This window comes from Pipistrellus hanaki (assembly GCF_964339955.1).
Source record: "Pipistrellus hanaki genome assembly, chromosome: 1".
Classification (NCBI taxonomy): domain Eukaryota; kingdom Metazoa; phylum Chordata; class Mammalia; order Chiroptera; family Vespertilionidae; genus Pipistrellus; species Pipistrellus hanaki.
Genome location: NC_140503.1, coordinates 125,390,705 through 125,418,153, shown reverse-complemented (window position 1 = coordinate 125,418,153; position 27,449 = coordinate 125,390,705). Strand labels below are relative to the sequence as shown.

The window sequence follows — 27,449 nt, the reverse complement described above, 5'->3', positions numbered from 1 at the left end:
CAATTTAAAATTCAGCACAGTTTAAAATTTATTTTGTCAGAAATAGACAAGCTGACTCTTAAAATTTATATGGAAAGGCAAAGGACATTTTGAAAAAAAAGTTTGTAATTTTCACTCTGCTATTTTTTTTTTCTTACTCTGCTACTTTATGATTGTTTTTCAAAAAGCCACAAAACCAAGACAATATAGAATTGGTATAATGATAGATACATAGAACTAGGGAAGAGAATGGAGAGTATGATCATTTGAATTCAGTGGGAGTGAATTCAAGTGGTGCTGGGAGAAGTAACTATCTTACGGACAAAAATGAACCTCTATGGTTATCTCACATCGCTCAGAAAGGTTTGCCCCAGTAGAACACGGAAGTAACTGGAAAACCTAAGACAATCAAACTTCTAGTCAAGAACAAAATATGCATGGCTCTGGGGCAGACTAAGATGTCTGAGATAGGACTCAAAAAGCACTGGGGTAAATTGACTTATCAAAGTTAAAACTGCTCTTTGTAAAATACCATTAAGAAAGTAAAAAAAAAAAAAAAAAAAAAAAAAATCAAGCCATAGATAGGGAGAAAACTGTTACAAAACATATATCTGATCAAGAACTTGCTTCCAGAATATAGAAAGAACCCTTACAACTCAGTAGTAAGAGACAATCCCCAAGGGGAGTCTTAAGTATGTGTGGAAGCCTCTGTTTGGGTTTCAGGCAGAACAGTATGGCCAAGGCAAAGAGTGAGGATGATTCAGAAGGAAAACAGCCAATTGAGGGAGAAAAGTCATTTCTTGTTAATCTACAAATCAGTTTCCATGTAAAATTTTGTCTTTGCATAAGTGATATGGTTGTTAATGGACTATATAGTTTGTACTTTTTGTGCTTAGACATAAGTAAATAAAGTTATTTAGTAGTTCTTTGATTTCTAGCATGCAATATGTATCTGTTTGTCTCCAGTTTTGAGTGTCACAGCTTTTGTATATTCTGTATTGCTGTTACCCTTCAGGATTTTATGCTATTGACACTAGCCTTAATATTTATTTAATCTTAATAAACTGTAAGTGCTAGGTTGTAATGTGTTTCTTGAACACATACAGTGAGATAAAATAGATTTTTAAATAATTTTTTAGGGCTTGAAGAGAGACTTTGAACCCTTATTAAGTACCGTGCCTCATTTAATCCTCACAACAAACCCATTAGGTATGTATTATATCCATTTTAGAGATGTGGAAACTTAGATACAGAGCTTAGTTAAGGTTACCCAGCCCAAAGAGGAATATGATGATTTAATGGAGAGAGTGTTAACTTGACCATAATAACTTTACTAGGAGGAAGAATAAAAATTCAGGGAAAAAATCTTTACTTTGGTCTAGATTTACTGGTTTCACATAGATGGAAATCGTTTGTGTTCAATTATTTAAGTGATAAACAGTGCCAAATTAATAGCCAGCTTAAAACTTTTATTAACACTGTATTATCTTTTGGCAAACTAGGAAACTTGATGTCTTCAAAGTGCTAATTTATGGTATGCAATAACTGAAATCTGTTGTTTCCATGTGTCACCTTAGTGAGCAAAACCCATATGCTGAGTTTATTGTCTTAGAGATGGTCTGGTTTGGCAGATAATTTCCTATAGGTGTCTTAGGTTTTGCTTATCATTTCTCTAGAGTGCTAGTTTGATCATATTTTACAGATTTTTTTTAGAGAAAGCCTGTGATTCATTTAAAGCTGAACAATTGTCACAAGATTTAAAGTACATTTAAAATACAAATTGGTTGTGACAGAATAGGCATGGGGTTGTAAAGTACAACACAGGGAATATAGTAAAAAATATTCTAGTAACTATCAGTGGTGTCTTGGGGTGCAAGATTTATTGGATGATCGCTTAGTAAGTTATGTAATGTCCAGTCACTGGGATGTACACCTGAAATTAATCCTTTATATGAATAAAAGGGTAATATGCAATTGTCCCCTCTACTGGGAGTTCAATTGGAGTTTGATCAGGGGGTTTGGCCAGCCAGCCAACCGTCTTTGGCCCGCCCCTGATTGGGGTTGGGGGGCTGATCGTGGGCGGGGCTGGCCTGCTAACCTCTCTCATCTCCTCCTGTGCATGAATTTGTGCACTGGGTCTCTACTATAACAATATATATCAATTGTAATTGAAAAATAAACAAATGATTTTAAAAAATAAAGTACATATACTTCTTCCTTATAATGTCTTACTGTCAAACATAAAACATTCACCCAAAGAAAATGGCAGATTCATTATCCCCTGAATATGCATGAAGTCTGAAGTGTTTTTCATGTTTGTTCAGGTCCATTTTACCTTTCCCATGCCTTCTTCTTGGTGTAAATCCCATGCTTCATTCAGTCTGGCTCAGATTTTTCTGCTTGGGGAGAGGGTCTTCTTCCTGTTTCCCCCCCTCATTCTTTTCTTCTGGATTCATGACATTAAGTTACCCTCACCTCTAGTGCTGTTTGTGTAGATCCATAATCCACTATCCAAAATTCTTGGGTTTTTCAGAATTCAAAAGTTTTCAGATTTTAGAAATGTGCAGTGCTGCAGGTTCTGTGACAGCATCCAGGTATTAGAGTACTTTATGCTGTAAATGCATGGATGTTTTACTGTGGGGAATAAATAGACATGGGAAGAGCTTCATGTCAGCTTGGGCAAGGTAGGTTTTGCCATCAATAAGTAACAAAACATGTTTTAACTGTCAAACCTGTTTGAATTTCAGAACTGTCCATATAGAAATATAGATACGTATTACCCAATGTTTTTAAAGTATAAACTGCATATGTTAGGGGGGAGGGGGAAATCTAGTAATCATATGACACTTTATGATTTCTTTTCTTAATTCTTTCCCTTTATTTATAGAAGTAAATCAGTTCAGAAGGTGAACTATGTATGTGTCTGCTATCTGTCTATCTGCTTATTTGTATCTATCTATCTATCTATCTATCTATCTATCTATCTATCTAGTAGTATTAACTGGTAGGTGTTTATGTTTATGCTTTAGTCATTATTATACCCCCATTGTTGCATTTTTTGCTAGTGGTAGGCTCTTCTAGTTTTCTCCTGAGTTCTTTAGGCATGAGCCTAATTGTCTTTGGTAGCTTCCTGTTCAGTATGATTTTCTAATTCATCTTTTAGTGCATTTCCTGCCCAAGACCTGGAATCAGCCATTTTTTTTTATTTTATTTTTTTATTTTTTAAGAACCCTACAGTCTAATAGAGGTGAATGATATTTTGGGATCACATCTGGATGATAGTGATGTTCATTTCTACTTATAATTGTTTATAGTCTTTTTCATACTAACTTTTTATTTTGAAATAACTTCATACTCACAGGAAAGTTGCAAAATACTACAGAGATACTATTACACTACAGAGATACCTTGTATCCTTCACCCACAGTTCTCTAATGTAAACATCTGTTAAATAGCGAGGAAATAGGTATTGTAACAATACTAATATTAAATTATACACCATGCTTAGGAATGATTTATAAAAGCTTGACTATAGTTGCGCCTTTAGTCTTCAAGCCCTTCCCCCTGTTTGCTATGAGCTTAGTGGTACCTAACTACTAAGGAAGGTGTGTCAGATCACCTGGAGACTTTTCAATATAAGGTGCCTGAAACCCTTCCCTCCCCTCTCTTGGAGTTGATCGGAATCACCAGTGGGGATAGAAGAGACAGTGTCATTGTAGATATTTAGGGATTTTGCTTGATTTGCACCTGCCCTAATAGCTTTGGGGATCATTTAAAAAAGGAAACAATTTGTGTTTGCAAACAACTGGTGACAATAACCCCTTGGTCCCAAAATAAAAGTTATTTATCCTAAATAATTCAAGTTTGATGCTTCTGGTGCCAAAGATTCCTATCATACTCAGAATTGTCCTTCCACATTTATTAACTCATTCAACAAATATTTATTGAGCGCCTTATAAGTGCCAGACCCTGGGGATATAGCAGTGAAAAGGTACAGACGTGGTCTGGAATCTGCCTCAGAGGATATACATGGGTACTGGGACAGTTAGAGCAAGATTCAGCTAAAGATTTCAAAGACTAGCGAGTTAGAAACAAGTTCATAGGAGCTTCAGTTTTCAGATTTTGAGGGCTTTGAATCTGACCTTGCAACTTTTTTGGTTGTTTGTTTAACCTGGCCGTTTGAAAAACTTGTTTTGCCATTGGAGACTTTTCTCATTAACTAATTGATATTCTTTATTCTATAGAACAAGTAGGAACATACCCTGGGAAAGTCTGCTGGAGGCAGAAAGGAGTGGGGAAGGGATGTAGGCAGGCTAATCATAATTAGCCTGGGGCTCCAAAGATTGTGTTGATAGTCCTGTGGAGGCAAGGTTCCAGACAGTTGTTTGGGAGACCAGCTCAAGGCCCTTGCAGTGGGCAGGAGAAGGCTGATTGGGAGACCCCCGTCAATTTGGGCAGTGACGGTGGGGATAGGAAAGAGACAGGTTAAATATACACTTTGGTTGAAGTGACAGGACTTGGTAACTAGATGAGAGAGGTAAGAAAGAAGGAGTCTAGGATCTCTGGATACTTCTGTTTGAGTGACCAGTGGGATGAATTGTGTTGCCCTTATCCAGATGAAGGCTTGCAGAGCGGCTGAGGTTCTGAGAGAGAAGATAGGGAGTTCAGTTTGGACATGTAATATGTACAAGGTATCGAGGTGTACTGGTACATGCTCAGCAAGAGTCTAGACATGCAAATTTGGAGCTTGGGAGAAAGGGTGGGGCTGAAGAGAGGTTTGGAAGTAATTACTAATAAAAATCATTAAAACAAGAGGTAGGATTCTAATTTAGATAGGAAGGAAGGCTCATCTAAAGAATATAAATAGCTTTCGTGATTAGGTGTGTGTTAGACTTTGCTTTAAGCATGTCATTTTGTACTAAAAAAAAATCCCAGGAGGGCAGGTGTTATTTTACAAAGGAATGAGCTGATTAAAAATTAAGGCCTTATCTTCCAGTCAGACCTCTGGAAGGTAGCAGGTGAGGAAGAGACATCTGTCTATACTAAGGTCTGGGCTTTCTCACTTTGCTACACTGCCTCTTGCACAAAAGGGATGGTGTGAGAAGTAGGAAGAAAGGCTGGAGAGTGGTAATATGGTACACACGGCGAGAGACATTCAAGGCCTTGCTGGCAGTGTGAGATTTACTAAAAGACAGAGAATGGAGGTGCCCTTTGGACTGAGTTCAGTGTATGGGTCAGGGACACTGCCCCGGCTTTGTGTTCCCAGCTGGTTTGTTGTGGGAACAGTCTGCAAGGTTGATTTATTATACCACCTTTTCCAAGTTGTGTTTTCATTGAAGAATAAACCCAGAAAGAGGGTAAAAGCAATCATCTTTTAAAAAATTAAATAAAAAATATAGAATAAGATTTCTATGAAAAATGTTTCCTTTGTGACGTAGTCATTTGAGTGTGCGGTGCTTGGGAAGACGATGTAGTCCTGCCGTTAGCTCTGCCGCGGGCAGGAAGGGAGGGGAGATCCTATTTGTGGATGGCATCACTGCGGAGCTCCCTCGCAGGGCCCAGTACTGACAAAAGCTGAGTCACAGCACCTCGGAGATCTGCTCCAGGCAGTCATGGCCCAGTTCAGGATTTTAAACTGCATGAGCAACCACAACTGGAGTTTATTGTGCCATCTGTATTGTATGTGGAGTGATCAGGTTTGTTTGATAAATATATATTTTTGCTTTTTAATCTAAAACTGCTATAATGGTAAAGCAAAAAGAAAATCAGTGTACATACTGGATATGAAATCACTGTCTTCCTGTAAGAGTAAAAAAGTAATATTTTAGACTGTTACTTTTTATTGAAATACTTGTGAACCATGACATTTCTCAATTCTGATGATCTGAATTTCTCTAAAAGAATAAACTCTTAAGCTGTATGGACGAGACTTTATTTATAAAGCTTTATGTGGTGGGGGAGGGGAAAATAAAACTGACAAAAATTAAAGCAATAAATTTGTAAGATAAGGTAAATATTATGTATTTCATGAGACATTTGCTGTGTTATTAAGAAGGAAGGCAAGATTTTGGGATGGGTTTCTTTTTAGCTAGTTTTTATTTTTAATGAAATTTGGTTCTTGATTTCTTTCATTATAGGATTAAATGGAAGTGTTTTTGTTTTTTTAAACATCTGTTACTAGACAGTCTTTTGAGAAAGAAGTTACTTTGCAATAGAAAAAATTTGCTGGATATATTTTTCATGATAGTTATACTTTTGGATTTTCTTCCCTAAGAAGCAAAAAACTATTTTTTTTTCCTTCAACTTTCAATCAATCAATATGGTTATTCTCAGGCTTTTATAAGTCTTAAATAATATTGTACATATTCAACATAATGACTTCTCTTTAGAATGGAAAGAAACCTGCATGATAGCTTTTTGTTTCAACTATCAGGGAATCTTTTAAAATGATGAATTATTTACTTGCAGGTTTATTTATCATTTTGTGGATATTCATTGTCCTTATTTTAAAAAGTTCTTTAGTGCTTGCTTCGGCAGCACATACTAAAAAGTTCTTTAGTATTGTTTGAAATTTAGAAGAAAAACAAATTTAAAATATTGAAATCAGTGAATGACAAATGAAATGTACCTCTTCTGTCCTCTCCTCCCCCCACCCCCCCACCCATACACACACACTGCCATTTATTTCTCAGTTCTCCTATAGCCAGTGAATGAACAGACGCTTATGAAACAAGAGCTTAGTTCCAAATGAGACTTTGGTTCTCCAGTACTTTCCTTTATGTCCTATTCTTTCTATCCTGGAATGGTGAAAATATATTTTCAGTTTAGGTTGGGCACAGCAGACTAATGTATCAGGGAAATTAGAGATGGAGGTCACTTAGTCTGTATATCTCCCAGTGTAAGATTGATCCCTCAATGCACTTTATAGTTCTCTCCCTAATGGATTTACATTACCATAAAAATATGGATTTCAAATAGCTACTTAAAGAATAAAAGAAGAGAGATACTACACTTACATTAGCATGTAAAATTCATAACATTCAGAGCCTACTAAAGCTGAAACAAAAAATACTAGTGTTTATTAACTAGTTTGCAGCCTCATCATCAGAAAGCTTTCTAGTTTGGGTCCTAGGACTTGTGAAGACTTCATTCCGGCTAATTCCAAAGGAATTTTTTGGTTGCAATAGAATTGAGGGATGAGTTGATCCAGGCGGCCAGCAATAAAAAGTCCTTCTGGGCATGCCGTGGCTCGGGGTTTTGAGGATTGATGTTATTAATCTCCTTGTGGTTTAGATCCAACAATAGGTCATTTGTTTGCTACCATCTCTCAGAAGAAGAGTGTGCAGAACTCAGCATTAAGTAAAAATGGCCTGTGGATTTTATGCCTTCACTTAGAGTATTTGGCAGAGGTCATGTATGCTGTTTTGGGGCTAGACAGGTTCCGTATAAGAATGAGGAGAGGCAAGGACTCACTATAACACGGCAGGACTGATGGAGACTGTGGCTAACTGGAGATTCAGCTTCAGGAGATCTATGCTACGTTGAACCTACTCTTGTCATATCATTCCGTTTCCTGGAGAAACTAAACTTTTGCATTTTTTTAATATAAATTCATCCTAACATTTAAATGTTGATGACTAATTCATGTTTTTAAAAATACTGTGGCCAGATGTGAGTCTAAGCTTCCAGTATGTAACTTCTGATTTGTAGAAAGACTTAGTTGATTGAGTTTTACTATTGAAGCTAAGTGGTACCCAAAGATGCTGCTAGATATCTTTGGAAAGTTTATGGTATATATAGGTAAGGAAGAAGTGTGAGAGAGAAATAAGAGGAGCAAGGGAAGCAGACTGAAGAAAGAGACAAAAGTAATATGATGGGAAATAGGAGAGTGCCACATTTGGCAAAGATCTCAGAAGGCACCCTTTGGCATACTGCTGGGAATTCTGTCAAGATTTTGTTTAGTAAATAGCTTTTTGCTGTTGTACACTGTAGTTAAGAGTGGTGATTTTGGTGCCCAAGAACTGGTATCAAGCCCATGCTGTCCCTGGCTTTGTGGTGAATCTGGCATTGCTCACTCACCTCTGCTTCTCAGTCTCCAGTAGCACCTACATCATGGATTTTTGTGAATATTAAACGAGATAACCTGGATATAGCACTTAACATAGTGCTTGGCATGCTTACTATTATTATTAATATAGTCTAGGTTGATTTGTTATGCATATGTATTATACGAGATTTCTTCCCCGTGGTCACTTTTTGAAATAATTTAGACTTTTTCCCCAAGCCAAACCTGTTTTTTTGTGCGTTTTTTTAATTAGACAAGAAGAAAAGATCAAATAAAAATTAAACAAGTGTTTTTCAGTTACATTTAATATTAGGTATACAGCATAGTGGTTAGAGAATCATGTAATTTACAAGGTGTTCTCCCCAATATTTCCAGTCACCGAGCATTGTTATTATAATATTATTGACTATATTGTTGACTTAAAAAAAAAAATTCTCACCCGAAGATATGTTTCTTATTGATTCTAGAGAGAGAGAGGAAAGGAGGAGAGAGAGAAACATTGATGTGAGAGGGACACATAGATTGGTTGTGTCTTGTACATGCCCCAATCTGGATCGAACCCACAACCTGGGTATGTGCCCTGACCAGTAATTGGATTCATGACCCTTCAGTGCACAGAATAATGTCACACCAGCCAGGAATTGACTATTAAATGAGATTTACATTGGAAATATAAAAGTGGGAGTAAAGATGTTCCTTTAACTTTGAAAATTGTAAATAAAACGTATGGTCATTTGTAAAAATTGGACAACACAAATTAAAATAGACATACCTCATTCAATTATTCAAATATAAATTCTGATATTTATACTGCCAATTTTCTTTCCTATGTATACTGTTTTTCCTCTGTGTAAATATGTGTGTATTTTACAAATTATATGTATACTAGAGGCCTGGTGCACGACATTTGTGCACTGGGGGAGATTGAGAAAGGGAGTGTCCCTTTAGCCCAGCCTGCGCTCTCTTGCAGTCCAGGACCTTTGGGGGATGTCCGACTGCCAGCTCCAGGGGGTGGGGGGAGCGCACGTGGACCTAATCGGCAGTCAGATATCCCCAGAGGGGTTCTTGGGGCTGCTCACACCATCCATGAACCCAGCTTCTGCTCCTTAGCGCTGTAGTGAGCCCAGTGTCTGGCTGAGTGGCGCCCCCTGTGGGAGCGCATTGACCACCAGGAGGTAGCCCCTGCATTGAGCGTCTGCTCCCTGGTGGTCAGTGCGTGTCATAGCGACCAGTCATTCTGCTGTTTGGTCAATTTGCATATTAGGGTTTTATTATATAGGATCGTGCACATTTTGTCATAGTGTGACATCATTTTTAATGACTGCTCAATACTCTGGCTAGAGAATATAGATATAACATCATTATAATATATTTAGTACTTTATTTATATTATAAAAATATAATTTAATAATTTATCTGTTGTTGAACATTTAAATTGCTTCCAGTTCTTTTTTGTTATAGTAAATAAAGTATGATGAAGATCTTTGTGATTAAAATTGTTTTCTTATTTCAGATTATTTTCATAGGACACAATTTCAGAAATGAAATTACTGGGTCAGAGTGGCAATATTTTTAAAGCATAACTTTTACAAAATTCACTTTTAAGTATTCTTGGGCTTTGCAAAAGAGGTGTCAAGTTTTACATTTTATAGATTGTAATACTATGTATGTACACACACACACACACACACACACACATATATATATATATATATATATATATATATATATATATAGTAATACCACATTACTGTCAGGAAGAGAGAACCCTGTGTTACTCTCTCTTTCCATGTTGGTGTATGATAAATTTCAAATGTTCCAATCAATATTTATAACTAAGGGCTGAACGGTGATAGTAGAGTCAGATATAAGGAGTTGGACATCAAGGATTCATGTCTAGGATATATCCCGTAATCTAAATCTAGTGATAAATGATATTACACAGGCACATATATAGAAAACTCACAATACTGGGAGTGCAAGCATGGGAGATCCTGGAGTTGTCCTTCGTCATATGTATTTGTATGCAACCAACAGTCTGTTCTTAACCATGTAGCCAGTCTGATCCTGTTAAACATCAGAACATGTTACTTCACTTGGAGCCCCTCAAGACTGCCCACGTCACTGAGCATAAAATCCAAGGCGCCTCGCACGCGTGGTTTCCTTCCTCCATCGTCTGCATGACCTTTTCCACATCCGTTTGCCCTACTTCTTCTCTGATGACACTGAAACTTACTGTTTCAATTCCAGGGCCTTGGCACTTTCCGTTTCCTCTTTCTGAAATGCTTTAAGGGGCCCTTCTCAATGAAGGTTCTCGAATTTGTTGTCAAGTTTTGTGAAAAGAAAATAATTATACCAGAAGAATTTCAAAGAAGATGTAAAAAATGATAGGAGGCTTTATTATTTAATAGAAATACTCTTTCTGTGCCAATCCATTTTAGGGAGGAAGAGACAGAGGAGTCCTAGATTGCATTCCTTGAATTGTCAGCCAGCAGATGACCATACTGAAGACCCAGGGGGCAGTGTTTCCTCCCTTTACGGGGGAAATCAAATGAAAGACAGAAAAAGGCTTTAGATAACATTTTTTCCCGCTTTTTTTATTGCTTCCCCTTTGAAACTCCCCACTTCTTCCCTTTATTGGTAAGAAGCAGTGTAGTTTAGGGCTCATTTTGTTCGTTAGAGCTGCTGGAGCAGGTCCCTGCTTCTAACACCTAAAAGGAGGCTTTAAATTGACAAGATAGGGAATTGGGAGTAAGTGCCGCCCACAGACCAGCAGAATCTGCAAAGCTTGTGAGAAATCAAACTTTCAGGTGCCGCCCTAGCTTACGAAATCAGAATGTTTGTTTTAGCAAGATCTTGATGGTTCTGCACAGTAAAGCTCTGGCCTTAAATGATGGGAATAAAAGGGAGCTAAAGGTTCCTTTTTAAAAAAGAGATGTTTTATTTAACTCTTAAAAAATATTTCACTGTGTATTCCTTTAAAAATTAAGGTACATTACTGCGGTGTTACCACTTATTAGGTTCTTTAAATGCATTTATAAAAAAATTCTAAACCAACCCTCCTTCCCTCCCTCCCTCCCTTCCTCCCTTCCGAGACCAGTTAATCCGGAATACATGAACATAAAAAGGCTAAAGGCCCTGAGGGTTTGGCCTTGCTAGGCATATTGATTTTTTTCTTGGCTTGACCCCTAGGGCAGCCGTCTGTGTAGCTTTGCAGTGTCCTCTCCTCTCTCACTCTCTCCTCGTTAGGTCACTGCTCACTCCAACACCATGGCCTTGTACTGAGATGCTGGAAGTGGCTCGGGAGGATTGTGATGGCAGGCCGTGCACACGGGATTAATAGAAGAATTCAGGTGTTCAGGATCATAGCTGGCATTGCCAGAAGGCACAGACAGCTCATTTTCTACAGGTAGAGTTAGCAGGTGAAATGGCTGTAGTGGGGAGGCTGAGAATGAAAGTACAGAGGCTTCTTAATTATTGTTAGGAGAAATTCAGATAGCCACATATGCATTTCAGCAGTAGTATTTGAGAATTATTCACCTATAGCTTCACAATTGTAAGTGTCAAAATTATTTCCTTTAGGTAAAGGGAAAAAAACCCCACCCCTGTGCCCTATGACTAACCCCACAACACACAGCTGCTAAAATGCTAAAAAAAATGTCACAAGGAGCTTTTGTTCCTTGTTCATTGTTTTGTGAGAGATAAAAGTAGGTGACATTAAGTGAGTACCCTGTTTCCCCAAAAATAAGACAGTGTCTTATATTAATTTTTGCTCCCAAAGATGCTCTAGGTCTTATTTTCAGGGGATGTCTTATTTTTTCATGAAGAAGAATATGGTACACATTTATTGTTAAATGAAAATAAAGGAAATTTATTACCTGTATACGGTACGGTAGTACGGTAGTTGTCAACACAAACCAGACAAACTGTGAATCCTACAGTATCAAGAATTTACTCATTTATTCAATGACAATCATGTCATCATCTTCTGGACCATCATCATAACAATCCAATTCGTGAATTTCCTGGTGAATTTCTTGTGACTCCATTTCTTTCAGAATCAGTGGACCAAATCTCTCATGTTTAGCCTAGGGGGCCCTTATTTTCGGGGGATGCCTTATATTTCACTCAGAAGGAAACCTGTAAGTAAGTCTTATTTTCCTAGGATGTCTTGTTTTCAGGGAAACATGGTACTTACTATATGCCAGACAGTTTGCATATTGAACCTTCTTTAAATCTTATAACAACCCTATATTTTCACATTCCCATTTTGTTGGCAAGGAAACAGATGAAACAAGGGGTTAAGTCACTTGGCTGGGGCTATATAGCTAAGAAGCTGCAGAGTAGGTTGCCAACCAAGAATTTTTGCCCTTAATGTCCACATTATACTGAAGATTATAATATAGTATTTAGTTAATCAGCTCTTAAAACTAGTAATTCACCAGCTGTATTAAGAATGTAGAGTAAATGATAAAAATTCTCTCTCTCTCTCTCTACACACACACACACACACACACACACACACACACACACACACAAACACACAAACATATTAGAGGGCCCAGTGAGGTCATGCACCAGTGGGGTCCCTCAGGCTGGCCTGCATCCTCTCACAATCCAGGACCCCTCAGGGGATGTCAGAGAGCTGATTTTGGCCTGATCCCCACCGGCCAGGACGAGGGACCCTATCAGGGCACAAATCCATGCACCTGGGACTCTAGTATATATATAAGATCTTTGGTTAATCTCTTCCCACCCTCCTCCCTTTCCCCTTCCCTCTGAGATTCATCTGTCTGTTCCATGTTTCCATGCTAGTGGTTTCCATTCTTGCATTAAGCATTTGCCCCCGGTGATCAGTGCACATAGCTATTGGCCTGTTGGCTGGTCGCTTAGGCTTTTATATATATTAGACTAGAGGCCCGGTGCATGAAGTTTGTGCCTGAGGGGGTTTTCTCTCAGCCTGGCCTGTACCCTCTCGCAATTTGGGACCCCTCAGGGGATGTCAGACTGCTGGTTTAGACCTCGTCCCACAGTGAGGGATCAGGCCTAAACAGATAGTTGGACATCCCTCTCGTAATCTGGGACCTCTGGCTCCTATCTGGTCGCCTGCCTGCCTGAATCGCCCTTAAACCCTCTGCCTGTCTGCCTGATTGCCCCTAACCACGCTGCCTGCCTGCTTGCCTCATTGCCCCAAACACTCGCCTGCCTGCATGATCACCCTAATAACCTCTGCCTGCCTGCCTGATCTCCCTAACCGCTTGCCTGCCTGATTGCCCCTACCTATCTCTGCCTGCCTGTCTGATCGCCCCTAACCACTTGCCTCCCTGCCTGATTACCCCTAAATACTCGCCTCCCTGCCTGATCGATCCTAACTGCTCACCTGCCTGCCTCATTGCCCCAACTGCCTCTGCCTCATGCCTCTGCCTCAGCCCCCACCACCATGGCTTCATCCAGAAGGATGTCCAAAATGACATTCAGAAGGTTGTTAGGCTGTCCAGTCTAATTAGCATATTATGCTTTTATTATTATAGATATGTGTATTTCCAGTTAATGGCCAATTTAGAGAGTAGTAGAGAAAAATGGACTGGAAAAGAAGCAGGGAAAGGAGACAAAAGGGATAGGAATGTCTAGAATGATAGATACATATTACTGAAGGAGAGAGGAAAGGTTGCTAAGAAAACAGAAGGAGAGAGAATTAGGTTTTGCAATACATTGGTGAATTTTTAGGTACCTTTTGTAATGTAGGTTAGCTGATGAGTCACTTTCTTAGCTCTTCCTTTGTTCTGATATTGAAACCTTTAGCATTGCTACTATACTTATATGTATGAATATATTCTGAATTGGTGACCATATTATATAAGCAATGTAATTAATTCTAAACATTAAGCCTATGTGAAATAGTTTTTTTTTGTTTGTTTGTTTGTTTGTTTTAAATATATATATATATTTTTTATTGATTTTGTACAGATAGGAAGGGAGAGAGATAGAGAGTTAGAAACATCGATGAGAGAGAGTCATCGATCAGCTGCCTCCTGCACACCCCCCACTGGGGATATGCCCGCAACCTAGGTACATGCCCTTGACCGGAATCGAACCCGGGACCCTTCAGTCCCTAAGCCGACGCTCTATCCATTGAGCCAAACCGGTTTCGGCTGAAATAGTTTTTTTTATTGAGCTATAATTGAAATACAAAATTATTATATTAGTTTTAGATGTACAACATAATGATTTGGTATTTACATACATTGAGCAATGATCACCACAGTAAGTGTAATTAATATTGTCATATATATGTATATTTATGTATATAAATATGTATATTTACAGCACTGTTTTCTTGTGATGAGAACTTTTAAGATTTGCTCTTGGCAACTTTTTTATATTAATATATTTTTATTGATTTCAGAGAGGAAAGGAGAGGCAGAGAGAAACAGAAACTTCACTGATGAGAGAAAATCATTGATTGGCTGCCTCCTGCACACCCCACACTAGGGATCTAGCCTACAACCCGGGCATATGCCCTGACCAGGAATTGAACTGTGACCTCCTGGTTCATAGGTTGACACTCAACCACTGAGCCATGCCGGCCGGACTCTTAGCAACTTTAAAATATTCAGTACAGTATTATTAACTATAGTCATCATGACTTATTTTATAACTGGAAATCTGTACTCTTGACCATCTTCACTTATTCTGCCCACTCTCACCCCACCTCTGGCAAGCACCTTTTATTTTTTTTTGTATTTTTATGAGCTGGTGTTTTGTTTACTTTTACTTTCAGGTTCTACATATAACAGATCATACAATAATTGTCTTTCTCTGACTTATTTCATATAGCATAGTGCCCTCTAAATTCATCCATGTTGTTGCATATATCAGGATTCTATTTTTTTTTTTTTAATGCCTGAATAATATCCTGTTGTATATATGTAGCACTTTTTTTAAAAAATATATTTTTATTGATTTCAGAGAGGAAAGGACAGGGAAAGAGAGATATAGAAACACCAATGATGAGAGAGAATCCTTGATCTCCTGCCTCCAGCATGCCCCTTGCTGGGAATTGAGCTTGCAACCTGGACATGTGCCCCAACCAGGAATCGAACTGTGACCTCCTGGTTCATAAGTTGTTGATGCTAACCCACTGAGCCATGCTGTCTGGGCCAGTTTCATTCTTTTACATGTGACTGACTAGTTTTGTGTTGTAAATCAATTGAAACTATATGCCTGAGTTTGTTTCTGGTCTTTCTGTTGTCTTCCACTGAATCTTTTTATGTCAGTACCATACTGTTTTGATTACTATAGCTTAAAATCAGTGATCATTATGCCTCAAGCTTTGTTGTTTCTCAAGATTGCTTTAGCTATTTGGGAATCTTTTGTGGTTCGTATACATTTTAGAATTGCTCTATTTCTGTGAAAGATGAATTTTGATAGGGATTGCATTGAATCTGTAAATTGCTTTGAGTATTATAGACAGTTTAGTAATACTAGGTCTTTTCACCCATAAGCATGAAATAACTTATTTGAGTCTTCTTCCATTTCTTTTCTTTTATTTATTTATTTATTTTTATTTTTTATAGTTTTCAGAGTATGGGTCTTTCATGTTTTTGGTTAAATTTATTCCGAGGTATCTTCTTTTTATTTTTATTTTTTATTTTTTATGCAATTGTAATTGGGATAGGTTTCTTAATTTCTCTTTCCGATAGTTTGTTATTAGTGTATAGAAATGCAACAGATTTCTGTGTATTGATTTTATATCCTGCAGCCAGCTGCTTCTGGTTCTGTAATTTAGGGCTCAGTGACTCTCTTATACCCATGTTTGGCTTTGGTGTTCAACCTGGGGGCTCTGGTTGATTGGTCAAATCAGGTTTAAATGAATAAGAACAACAAAATGGAAATATATGAAGGGGAAAAGCAGATCACAGAGGGACAGACTAAATGGTGTGTGGGATGAATGGAATGGCAGACCCAATCTATCTTGACTTCAAGATGATAGTTGGACTTGATTGCCAGGAGGAAGGCACTTAAAATAGTAGCTTTTAAATGTTACCTTCTCCCCAGCTTTGGGGAAAACAGTTTGCTTGAGAAGTTGGATGGTTTGCTGGAAAGAGCCCTGACTAAGGGTAAGAGATCCTTGCACACTCATCTTTTCTGTCACTACTAGGTTGTGCAATTCTAAACAATTCTGTGAATTCTCTGGAGTTTACAGTGTTCTTACCTGTAAATTGGTTAGGTGATTTCCAGGGCTTTTTTCCACAGGTCTAAGAAAGAGTGATTCTTGACAAAGCAGACTCTGTCTTATATAATACTAAAGGCCCAGTGCACAAAATTTGTTCATGGGTTGGGGGGGGGGGAGCACGTCCCTCAGCCCAGCTTGCACCCTCTCCAATCTGGGACCCTTTGAGGAACGTCCAACTCTCTGTTTAGACCTGATCCCGGTGGGTTGGTTCTAAATGGGCAGTCGGACATCCCTCTCACAATCCAGGACTGCTGGCTCCCATCTGCTTGCCTGCCTGTCTTCCTGATCACCCCCTAACCACTCCCATGCCAGCCTAATTGATGTCTAACTGCTCCCCTGCCAGCCTGTTTGCCCCCAACTTCCCTCCTCTGCCGACCTGACTACCCCTAACTGCCTCCCCTACAGGGTTGATTGCCTCCAACTGCCCTTCCTTGCAGGCCTGGTACCTCCCAACTGCCCTTCCCTGCTGGCCATCTTGTGGTGGCCATCTTTGTGTCCACATGGGGGCAGCTATTGTGTGTTGGAGTGATGGTCAATCTGCATATTACCGTATTTTTCGGACCATAAGATGCACTTTTTTTCCCCCAGAAGTGGGGGGAAAAAGTCCCTGTGTCTTATGGTCTAAATATAGCCTACACATATACTGTTAAAAAAAAAGTTTTTTTACTTGACCGGCTCTGTGTGGTCTCTGTGTGCTTGCCCAGCTCTAAAATGGTTCTAAATGCTGCTGTTTACTTTACAGGGTTGATTACATGTGTTTATGACTGTGATGTTGGGTTTTAATGCACATAAAATATTTTAGGACACTATTTGTTTCAGAATCTTTTTTTCTTCATTTCCCTTCTCTAAAAACTGGTGCGTCTTATGGTCCGGTGCGTCTTATGGTCCGAAAAATACGGTACTTTTTTTATTAGATAGGATAGAGGCCCAGTGCATGGGTTGGGGCCAGCTGGTTTGCCCAGAAGGGTGGCCCAGACCAGGGTGGGGGTTCCCTTGGGGTGTGGGGCAGCCTGAGCGAAGGGCCTATGGTGGTTTGCAGGCTGGCCATGTCCCCTGGTGACCCAAGTGGAGGCCCTGGTATCTGGAATTTATTTACCTTCTACAGTTGAAACTTTGTAGCCTGGAAGTGGAGCCAAACCTCCTGCTTGCTCCGTGGCTGCTGCCATTTCTGTTTGGATTTGTTTACCTTCTATACTTGAAACTTTGTAGCCTTGAGTGGAGGCTTAGGCCAGCAAGGGCAGGCAGAAAGCTTGGCTTCCTTTATTACCTGGAAAACCCAAGCCTTCCTCCTGCTCTCTATGGCTGTAGCCATCTTGGTTGGGTTTATGTGCATACTCTGATTAGCTGGTGGGCATGGCTGAGTGATGGTTAATTTGCATATTACTCTTTTATTAGGTAGGATTGTATATTTGAGGAATCACATTTGTTTATTAATTTTTAAATTAAATTTTATTGGGGTGACAATGGTCAAAATGAACATATAGGTTTTATGTGTGGATTCTAAGTTATAAAATCTGTATATAGCACCATGTGCCCATCACCCAGGACATTTAAAATCCTGTGTTATATCATGTTTATTCATGACTGAAGGGAAAATTGCTTATGTAGGGGACCATTCACAGTGACTTTTGTCTAGAGGATGAGTGGAAAAATCTTTCATTTATTACAAACTTTATAGTAGGTACATTGAAGTATGCTGTACCTATTTTTTTCCAAGAATGTTCAAATATAAACAAATGTAGGAGCTATTTAGAATTTTGCTCTCAAACAGTTCTCCCTCTTAGTTGAAGAATTTAGTGTTCAACTCATCAGGAATAATAGAGCTGTATTCAAAATGTGAAATAAGCATACTTTTATTTATTTATTTATTTTTAAATATATATTTTATTGATTTTGTACAGAGAGGAAGGGAGAGAGATAGAGAGTTAGAAACATCGATGAGAGAGAATCATCAATCAGCTGCCTCTTGCACACCCCCTACTGGGGATGTGCCCGCAACCAAGGTATATGCCCTTGACCGGAATCGAACCCGGGACCCTTCAGTCCCCAAGCTGACACTCTATCCATTGAGCCAAACCGGTTTCAGCTGAAATAAGCATACTTTTAATTGATGGGCCTCTTAGGGAGTGCTGGAGAAAATGTGGACTGAGAAGGGGATCATAGGAGCGGGGAGAGAAGAAAAGGTGGGACAGGAAAGTGGGAGGGAGGAACCAACTAGGCAAAAAGGTAAGGAAACAGAAAGCTGAAGTAGGGTCTTTCTCTCTTTTCCTCTTGTTGGAATTCATCCCTTTATGTACCTGTGTCGTCCCCACACCCCTTCTCACCCCTTTACCCAGACCCCCTCTGCAAGGCCACTGCACTACTCTCCAGTGTCTGGTAGGTCTCCCCCTCTAGATAGTTTCCCTTGGCTGAACGAGATGTCTGTCCTGGGATGTTACACCAGGGACAGGTGAGCACCAGCAGCGGACTGCCCCTAGGAATAACATGTTGTGTCCTCCTCTCTGTAGATTCTGGGCCAGGGGCCCTGGAAAGCCATCCTGATTTTGATGTTCATTCCTGAATATCTCCACCTTGACTCTGAATGTTAAATCTGCTGTGTGGCCTCTGCTTTTGTGTGATGCTAACATCCTCTTTGCTTCTTAAGAGGTCAGGATTTATAGCAGTATCTTCCGTTATCAGTGCTGGCCTGCTGGGAACATACAGCATCTCCCTTCTCAGAGGAGCTGATCCACCCGTGCCAGTGCTTTCTGTATTGCCTCTGTAAACGGAGTGTCCTCCGCCCTCCCCAGGAACATAGGCTGGATTGCTGGCCGGATATGTTAGACGCATTCTAGCATGCCCACATCTCTTAGCCTTTAGATCTGTCCTTTCCATCGCAGTCTACCATAGCAGTCCTGGCATCTGTAGTTCATTTAATATGGATATCACTTCCTCCAAGCTTCCTAGAGCTGTCCTCCTCATGTGTCTTAGCACTTATCTCCATGTTCAATCCTATATGAAGTGAGTGCCCATCTCTGCCTTTCTCCAGCTCTGTTCTCCACCTGGGATCTAACACCCACAGACACTCCCAACTGTATGTATATTGGCCCACAGTATCTTTGGCATATAATTCCTTTCCCTTTTTTTTGGAGTTTTATTTTTAAGCTTTATTGGATGAGACCAGAGCAGCTCTAGTCTAGAGCTAATTTTGTCCCACTAGTAAAGCAATATACTTTGCAGTGTTTTGCCTGGCACTCCACAGATTAGCGGGTTTGCCCCACTCTGATGGTAGAAAGCAGGCACGGTTGCTGGCCTGTGTGAGTGTCAGGGATTGGTACATGCTAGTTTTGGAAGTTCTCTCCCCTCAGGGTCATCAGCTGAAGACCAAGTGGGAGGCCCTGGTGCAGATGTCCAGAGCTCCCTCTGGGCTGCTTTCTTCTCTCTCATGCTCTTCCTGGCAACTCCAGCCACCTGGGCCTTATTCAGTGTTAGGGAGACCACTGGGTCCTGCCTGCCCCCTCCCTGGGCCTCGGCTTGAAACTGCACAGAATGCTAGGGCAGTGGTCGGCAAACCCATTAGTCAACAAAGCCAAATATCAACAGTACAACGATTGAAATTTCTTTTGAGAGCCCAATTTTTAAAATTTAAACATCTTCTAATGCCACTTCTTCAAAATAGACTTACCCAGGCCATGGTGTTTTGTGGAAGAGCCACACTCAAGGGGCCAAAGAGCCCCATGTGGCTCTCGAGGCACAGTTTGCAGACCACGGGCCTAGGGCAGTGGGGCCTACTACTTGCTTTCCTTTTTTCCACAGATCGGTGTTCTTTGTTGTCTGATGTCCAGTGTCTGGAAACCATTGTTTCGTATATGCTGTCTGGCTTTCTTAGTTGTTTTGGGTGGTAGAGTGTAGTAGTTATGTATTGCAGAATAATAGCAACCTAACACAATAACATTTATTGTCTCACAGTTTCTGTGGGTCAGAAATCCAGATGTGGCCTCACTGGTCCTTTGGCTCAGTGTGCACATGCCGGCTCTCTGGGGTCAGCCACAGCTTCAGGCCCCTCAGGGCTTGCCTGCGGGAGGATCTGCTTCTACCTCACTGATGTGATTGCTGGTGGGATTCGCTCCTCACAGACTGTTGGGCTGAGGGCCTCAGTATTTGCTGGCTGTGGCTGCCTCACTTTCTTCTCACTGGGGCCTCTCCACATGGCAGCTCACAACATGGCAGCTTAGTTCATAACTCGGAGCATGGGAGAAGAGGGTGTGGAGGAGACAGATATCACAGTCTTTTTAATAATTTTTAAAAATATATTTTACTGGTTTTAGAGAAGAAAGGGGAGGCAGAAACATCAATGATAAATGAGAATCATTGATCAGCTGCCTCCTGCACACCCCCTACTGGGGATCAAATCTGCAACCTGGGCATGTGTCCTAGAACTCTGACCTCCTGGTTCATAGGTGGAAGCTCAACCACACGGGCTGGCCCATTACAGTCCTTTGTTATCTAATCCTGGAAATGACATTCCAGAACATTTGCTGAATTCCATTCATTAGGTGGAAATCACGAGGTCCAGCCCACACTCTAGGGGAGGTGACTGCACAGGAGGGTGGATACCGGAAGGCGGGAATCAATGTTCTCTTTCTTCTCTTGTTTTCCTACAGCTGTGATAGATTTTAACCCGTTTCAGAATTGGGAGATGTGTTGGGGATCCTCCAAACGACCCCCTGTTCAGTGATCTAGTAAGAGGACTTACAGGACTCAGCGTATAGTATTCACAACTGTGGTTCATTACAGCTGAAGGATACAAAACAAAATCAGCAAAGGGAAAAGGAGTATGGGACCAAGTTCAGAAAAAATCACACCCAAGCTTCCAAGATTCTTTTCTCACTGGACACAGAGGGTACACTTAATTCCTATAACAACAAATTGGGACACTGTTATTGATAAGATGGGTAGGCCTTGGTTCTTCTTGAGGGAAAGATTTCAATTAAGAGACAAAGTGTAGAAAAGCAAGCAAGAATTTATTGACTGCAGCAAAAATATACTTAGGAGAGTGAAAGAAGGAAGAGCATAAAGGAAGCTACAGGAGAGGGGGAGGTGGGGACGGGACTGGCTGCCTTAGCTCACTGGGGAGTCTGAGAAAAGGGGGCCTTGGAGACAGGTTCAGGGGGTTAGCCCTGGACAAACCACCGCTGCCCATTGCTCCCCTGGTTGTAAGTCACATGGGTCCCTTAGAGGTTAGGGGATACGTACTGGGAGGGAGGAGGAAGAGTGTGGAGAGTGGGGGGTGAAGAGAAAGCGAAGGGAATGGCACGGGTTTGCTCCCTGGAGGGAGAGTGCCCACTGGGACCTTCATTTTCAGGGGTTTATAATCTGAGAGTATAGGGGAGGCCCTAGGGATGAATCAATAGAATATTGATCAGCTTTATGTTGGTGTACCAAAGTGAGATGTATTCTCTTAATTTTTCTGTCCTTAGGTGTGGTTGGCAAATGACACTTAATTGGATTTCTGTTATCTGTTTCCCTGAGTATAGGGCGATTTAAGCTACTTATCCTCTGATTGTAGAGGAGAAATGCAAACCATTTCTTCTTGTTTTTTAAATATATTTTTTATTGTTGATAGTATTGCAGATATCTTCTGTTCCCCCTCCCCCTCCTTTCCCCTCTTCCTTCTAGCCCAAACCATTTACTCTTAAATGTCCTTGGTTTAAGGAAGATAGGGTTTACTAGGTAGCTACAAACTGTTGTTTAACGATCTGTCTTAAGTTTTTCTATTTCGCTTGTCCTGGAATTTTCCTAGTTTCTTATTTTACTAGAGGTCCAGTACACAAAATTCATGCACAGAGGGAGGGGGATGAAGAGGGAAGGTCCCTCAGCCCATCCTGCACCCTCTGTAATCCGGGACCCCTCAGGGGATGTCCAACTGCCTCTTGAAATCCAGGACCGCTGGCTCCTAACCACTCTCCTGCCTGCCTGCCTGCCTGATTGCCCCTAACCCCTCTGCCTGCCAACCTGATCACCCCTAACTGCTCCCCTATTAGCCTTATCGCCCCTAACTGCTCCCCTGCCTGCCTGATCGCCCCTAACCTCTCTGCCTGCCTTCCTGATTGCCCCTAACTGTTACCCCCTGCTGGCCTGACCACCCCTAACTGTCTCTGCCTTGCACTGGGGACTCAGGATTCCCTCCTCTGGTCGGTTGCAGGCACCCTGACCTGGGCTCCCCTCTCTCTGGCTGACCACAGGCACCCAGAACCTGGCTTTCCCCGGGCCAGCCACAGCCACAGGGGACTGTGGGAAGGGCAGCTTCATCTAGGTTGCAGCTGCAGGCTCTGGTGCCCGGGACCGGGGGGCGCATGGCTTGTTCCTCTCCTGGGCTGCAGGCACAGCTGCTGGCACCCAGGACCATGGGGCAGGCGGGCTTGTCCCTCTCCCGGGGCGCAGCCTGGCTGGTCCCTGTTGCTCTCTTGTGAGCTCATTTGTGCCTGGCTGCTCCCCATTTCTCCCTCCCCAGTGTTGAGTGTCTGAGGCATTACGATGTGACCATGTGACGACCAGTGCATATTAGCTCTTTATTACATAGGATTATTACATAGGATAACAACAACATGTATAATGTTGTCTACCAGAGAAACTTACTTGAGACAAGGTTTTTATTGGGGGCTGGTCATGTAAGCACCTTGTGACTAGCAAGTACCATAAATTCCCACTAGGAAAGCAGGTGTTCAGCATAAACCTCATTGTTTGCATAAACAGTTCAGGCACAGGAAGACACTTTGATCATTTCGCAGTGTTTTCCAAATAGTGGTACGCATACCCCCAGGGGTACGGGAAGAGTTTGGTGGGGGTATGCGTTGCACCGGAGTTTGGTGGGGATATGAACTGTATCGTGCTTAGCTGCGCCTGATTCTACGTTCTCATGAGTACAAGGCGTACTCAGCGTTACAAAAATTATAGAAAGGGTACACATATGTCAAAGTTTGGGAAACACTGAATTTTAGGGAATAGCGAGAGAACCTTCCAGAAATCTAAGCCCCCAGATGCCAATAAGGACCAACCTTATAAGCAGACCTTTTTCTAAGCATAGCTTGCTTTCTCTATTAACTCTTCCTGTATAGGAGAGAATGGGGATTTATGTTAAGCTTACCATAGTAATGGTTACCAGTCAGAATATTTTATCTGATGATTCTGGTCCTACGCATAATGGTGATGGGAAATGGTGACTTTTTTTAGGGCCTGGAGATTAATGGAGTTAAATCAGGCTATAGTCCTAATGTTAAATCCTGACTAGAGTATTACCATCCATATTTGTAGAGAGCTTAGATAAACATGAAGTTTAGGTGGTGCATTGATGTGTATCTTTTGCTTCCACAAACATTTATTTAGCACCTGGTTTTTGCCCGGCTACAGTGTGAGGTATTGCTTATAGAATGGTGAGCATGTGTGTATATCTGCATTCTTGGAGATTAGTAGGGCAGACATATAGTAAACAAACACAAGAAATTAGTATTGTAGATAATTACAACTATAAAGTTTCCTTTGTGGGAAAAGAGAATGATCATTTTCTATATATTCAACACAAATTTTTATGTACCTACTTTCTGCTACTGTTCTTGTATGAACAAAACAAATCTCTGCTTTTCTTGACCATACATTTTAATTGGGGGTGGGGACAGACAAATAAACAAATACATTTATAATATTGTTTCAGATTATGATGAGTGCTTTGAGAAAAAAATAAAGCAGGATGAAATGATGGGGAGTCCACTTGAGATAAGTAGTGAGGAAAAGATCCTCTGAAGTCATTTCTCTAAGTAGGTGATACTTAAGCAGACTCCGAATTTAAGGAAGTAAACCATACAAATATCAGCCTCCAGGTAGAAGGAATTGCAGAGGTTAAAGCCCCTAAGATGGGAAAAAACTTGGCTCCAGGCAGCCAGGAGATCTGTGTGCTGGGTGGCAGGGGAGCAGCAAGGGAATGAGGACAGAGTCCTGTCCAAGAGTGATGGGAAGCCTGTGGTAGGGTTTTAGCATGACAATGATATAATCAAATTCATGTTTAAACAAACATGAGCATGCTTTGATAAAAATGCAAACATTTTAAATAGATATGTAGCAATCTATATACTGTGTAAAAAGCCAGCGACCCAAATGCCATAATGACCAGAACAACTGGTTGCTATGACACCCACTGCTGCCAGCAAACTGCCCAATTGAAAAGGGGTGGGGGGTGGTTAGGCCAGCTGGCCAACCTCCCAGAGCCCCTCCCCACAGCCAGCCCTATCCCTGATGGGCCTCTCCCATTCTGATCGAGGGCAGGGCAGCTGGCCAACCCCACCTCCTCCAGGGCCCTTCCCTGTGGCTGGGCCCTGTCCATAGTACATCCACACCACCCCATTTGGCCCACAGCCCTTCCCCCTAGCTGGCCCCGCCCCTGATCAGCCCCACACACCAATAGGGGGTGGGGTTGATTGGCCAACCTTTTTTAGCCCCTCCCCCCTGGCCAGCCCCATCTCCAATGGGCCCCTACCACCACCAATTGGGGGTGGGGCTGGCCAGCCTATCTCCCACAACACCTCCCCCAGCTACTGACCCACAATTGGCTTCCCCATCCCATTCAGGGATGGGGCCTACTGGCCCACTGCCCACAGCCCCTTCCCATGGCTGGCCCTGCCCCCAAGCAGTCCCCCTACCCCAATCGGGGGTGGGACCCACCGGCCAATTGCCCTTGGACCATCCTCTAAGCTGGCCTGGCTCTGATCAGCCCAGATCGGGGGCGGGGGCGGGGGGGGGGCGCGGGGGCTCACAGTGGCTGGCCAGCCAGTTTTCCTCCTCCCAACAGACCTGGCCCCGATCCACTGCTATTGGGGCCGGGCCAGCTGGACTCCACCCATGCACAAATTCATACACTGGGCCTCTAGTATAAAGTTAAATATCAATATATAGATTGGTAAAATATTACAAAGTGAATCCACCTGTGCATCATTGTTCTGATCAAGATATAGAATGTTAATAGGTCTCCTCAATATCCTCTATTATGCCCCATAGAGTCATTATTCTCTTGTTTTGAATTGTATTATAAATATTATCACATTCTATGTACACTTTTATATTGACTTTTTTCACTATAATTATACTTTGAAATTCATCCATGTTGTTGCATGAACTGTAAGAACTTATTTATGATAGTTCATTGTATGGCATTTGACTTTTTAATGACATATGACTTCTTTCCAACTTTTGGCCATCTATATATAGAAAAGCCTAAGTGACTGAAAGACCGGTAGACTGGTCACTATGACATGCACTGACCACTACAGGCAGGTGCTCAATGGAGGAGCTGCCCCTGGGTGGTCAGTGTGCTCCTGCTCAGCTGACTGACGGGTGCCAGACACAGGGCTCATGGTTGGCCGCTGCATCCCGGAGCCTGCAGTGGAGCGGCAGTAGGCCTACTGAGCAGCTGGCAGGTGCAGTGGGGCTGGGATGAGCAGGAGCAGCAGGCAGGAGCGGCAGGCAGCATTGGACTGCCAGTTTTGGTCTAATCCCCACAGGTTACGCCGAGGGACCCCGATCTTTCAGTTGTTTAGGCTTTTCTATTTATAGATGGCCAAAAGTTGGAAAGAAATCATATGTCATTAAAAAGTCATGAATTAAAGAAGTCATATGTCATTAAAAAGCCATTCAAATGCATGAATTCGTGCACCGGGTCTCTAGTTACAAATGATGCTGCTGTGAATATTTTGCACATGGCTTTATACATATTTATTTATTTCTATTGAGTATATACCTAGTTGTGGAGTTAATGGAATACAGGATATTCACATTTTATGGACAAACTTTAACAGATACTATGGTTTTCAAAGTGGTGTGCATGCATTTATAACTCCATCATCAGTATTAGAGAATTCTTGTTACTCTACATCCTTGCCAATAATTGATTACCAGCTTTAAAAAATTATATTAGCCACTTTGGTGTGTAAACCTTTACCTTTTGGGTTTAATTTGCCTGATGACTAATGAGGTTGGGCATCTTTTCTTAACCTTCTTTGCCTTTTGCATTTCCTCTTTTGTGAAGTATCTGTGCAGATCTTTGGCCCATCATTCACTAGCTGTAAGGATTTGGATAAGTTGACTATTTTCTAGGAGTACAGTATTAAAAATCCATAAAATAGGAATAATGTCATCTAATTTTCAGTTTCCTTGAGTAGTCTATTTGAGTAACCAAAGCAAGTTATATCAACCCCAGGCCTCCATTTTTCAAAAGTCCTTAAGAACTGCTTATTAAATATTTCCTGTATTGAAGACATCTACTTGAAAATAAAGATTTTTAAAGATAGAAGGTCCAGAGGATGTGAAATAACTATGCTAAAATGGATATAGGAAAATCAAATTAAAAAAAAATAAGACTAGTTTATAAGAAGGTACTCAATGTTTCTACCTGCAGTATTATAATTATTTAATGAAAATTTGAATTGAACAACATCACTATCATCACAAAAATCTGGAGATTGATTTGGGAGTTGATCCACCAGCTAGTGCTTAAAGAAATGCCCATGATATCCAATGTAACCATAAACATTAGCCTTATATAGCAAAAGCAAAGGAGAGTAAAGGCATATAAAAAGACCTTTTAAAAATATATAATTTCTGCCCTAGTGGAGAGGGCTTAGGCCTGTGGACCAAAGGGTCAGGATTCAATTCTGGTCAAAGGCATGTAACTCTGGCTCAGTGGAAAAGGCGTAGGCCTGTGGACCGGGCTCACTTCTGATCAAGGGCATGTAACTCTGTTGCAGGCTCCTTCCTGGCCCAGGCCCTGGTCTAGGCTTGTGCAGAAGGCAACCAATTGATGTGTTTCTCCCACATTGATATTTCTCTGTCTTTCCTTCTCTCTTCTACTCTCTCCAAAAATCAATGGAATCCTCGGGTGAAGATTAAGGGAGGAGAAAAACAAACAAACATATATATATTTCTATAATAATAAAAGTATAATATGCAAATTGACTGAACCACTGAAAAGCAGAATAACCGTCCGGACAAAACCTTTGGATGACCATGCTATGAGATGCACTGGTGGCAGGCCAGCCAAGGTGGGTGCAATGTGCTTGGTCAGGGGGCCCTGCCATTGCCCCATGATCACGCCAAAGAGGGAGACCCAGGCCACCAGCTGGTGGGGCAATCAATTGGGGGGGG

At 41.3% G+C, this 27,449-nt stretch overlaps 1 protein-coding gene across 11 annotated transcripts in view; it reads left to right on the top strand.

Annotated features, from left to right (window-relative positions):
* Nucleotides 1–27,449, top strand: part of ARHGAP21 (Rho GTPase activating protein 21) — a 139,131-nt gene that overhangs the window by 16,686 nt on the left and 94,996 nt on the right. The gene's annotated exons all lie outside the window — the stretch shown is intronic.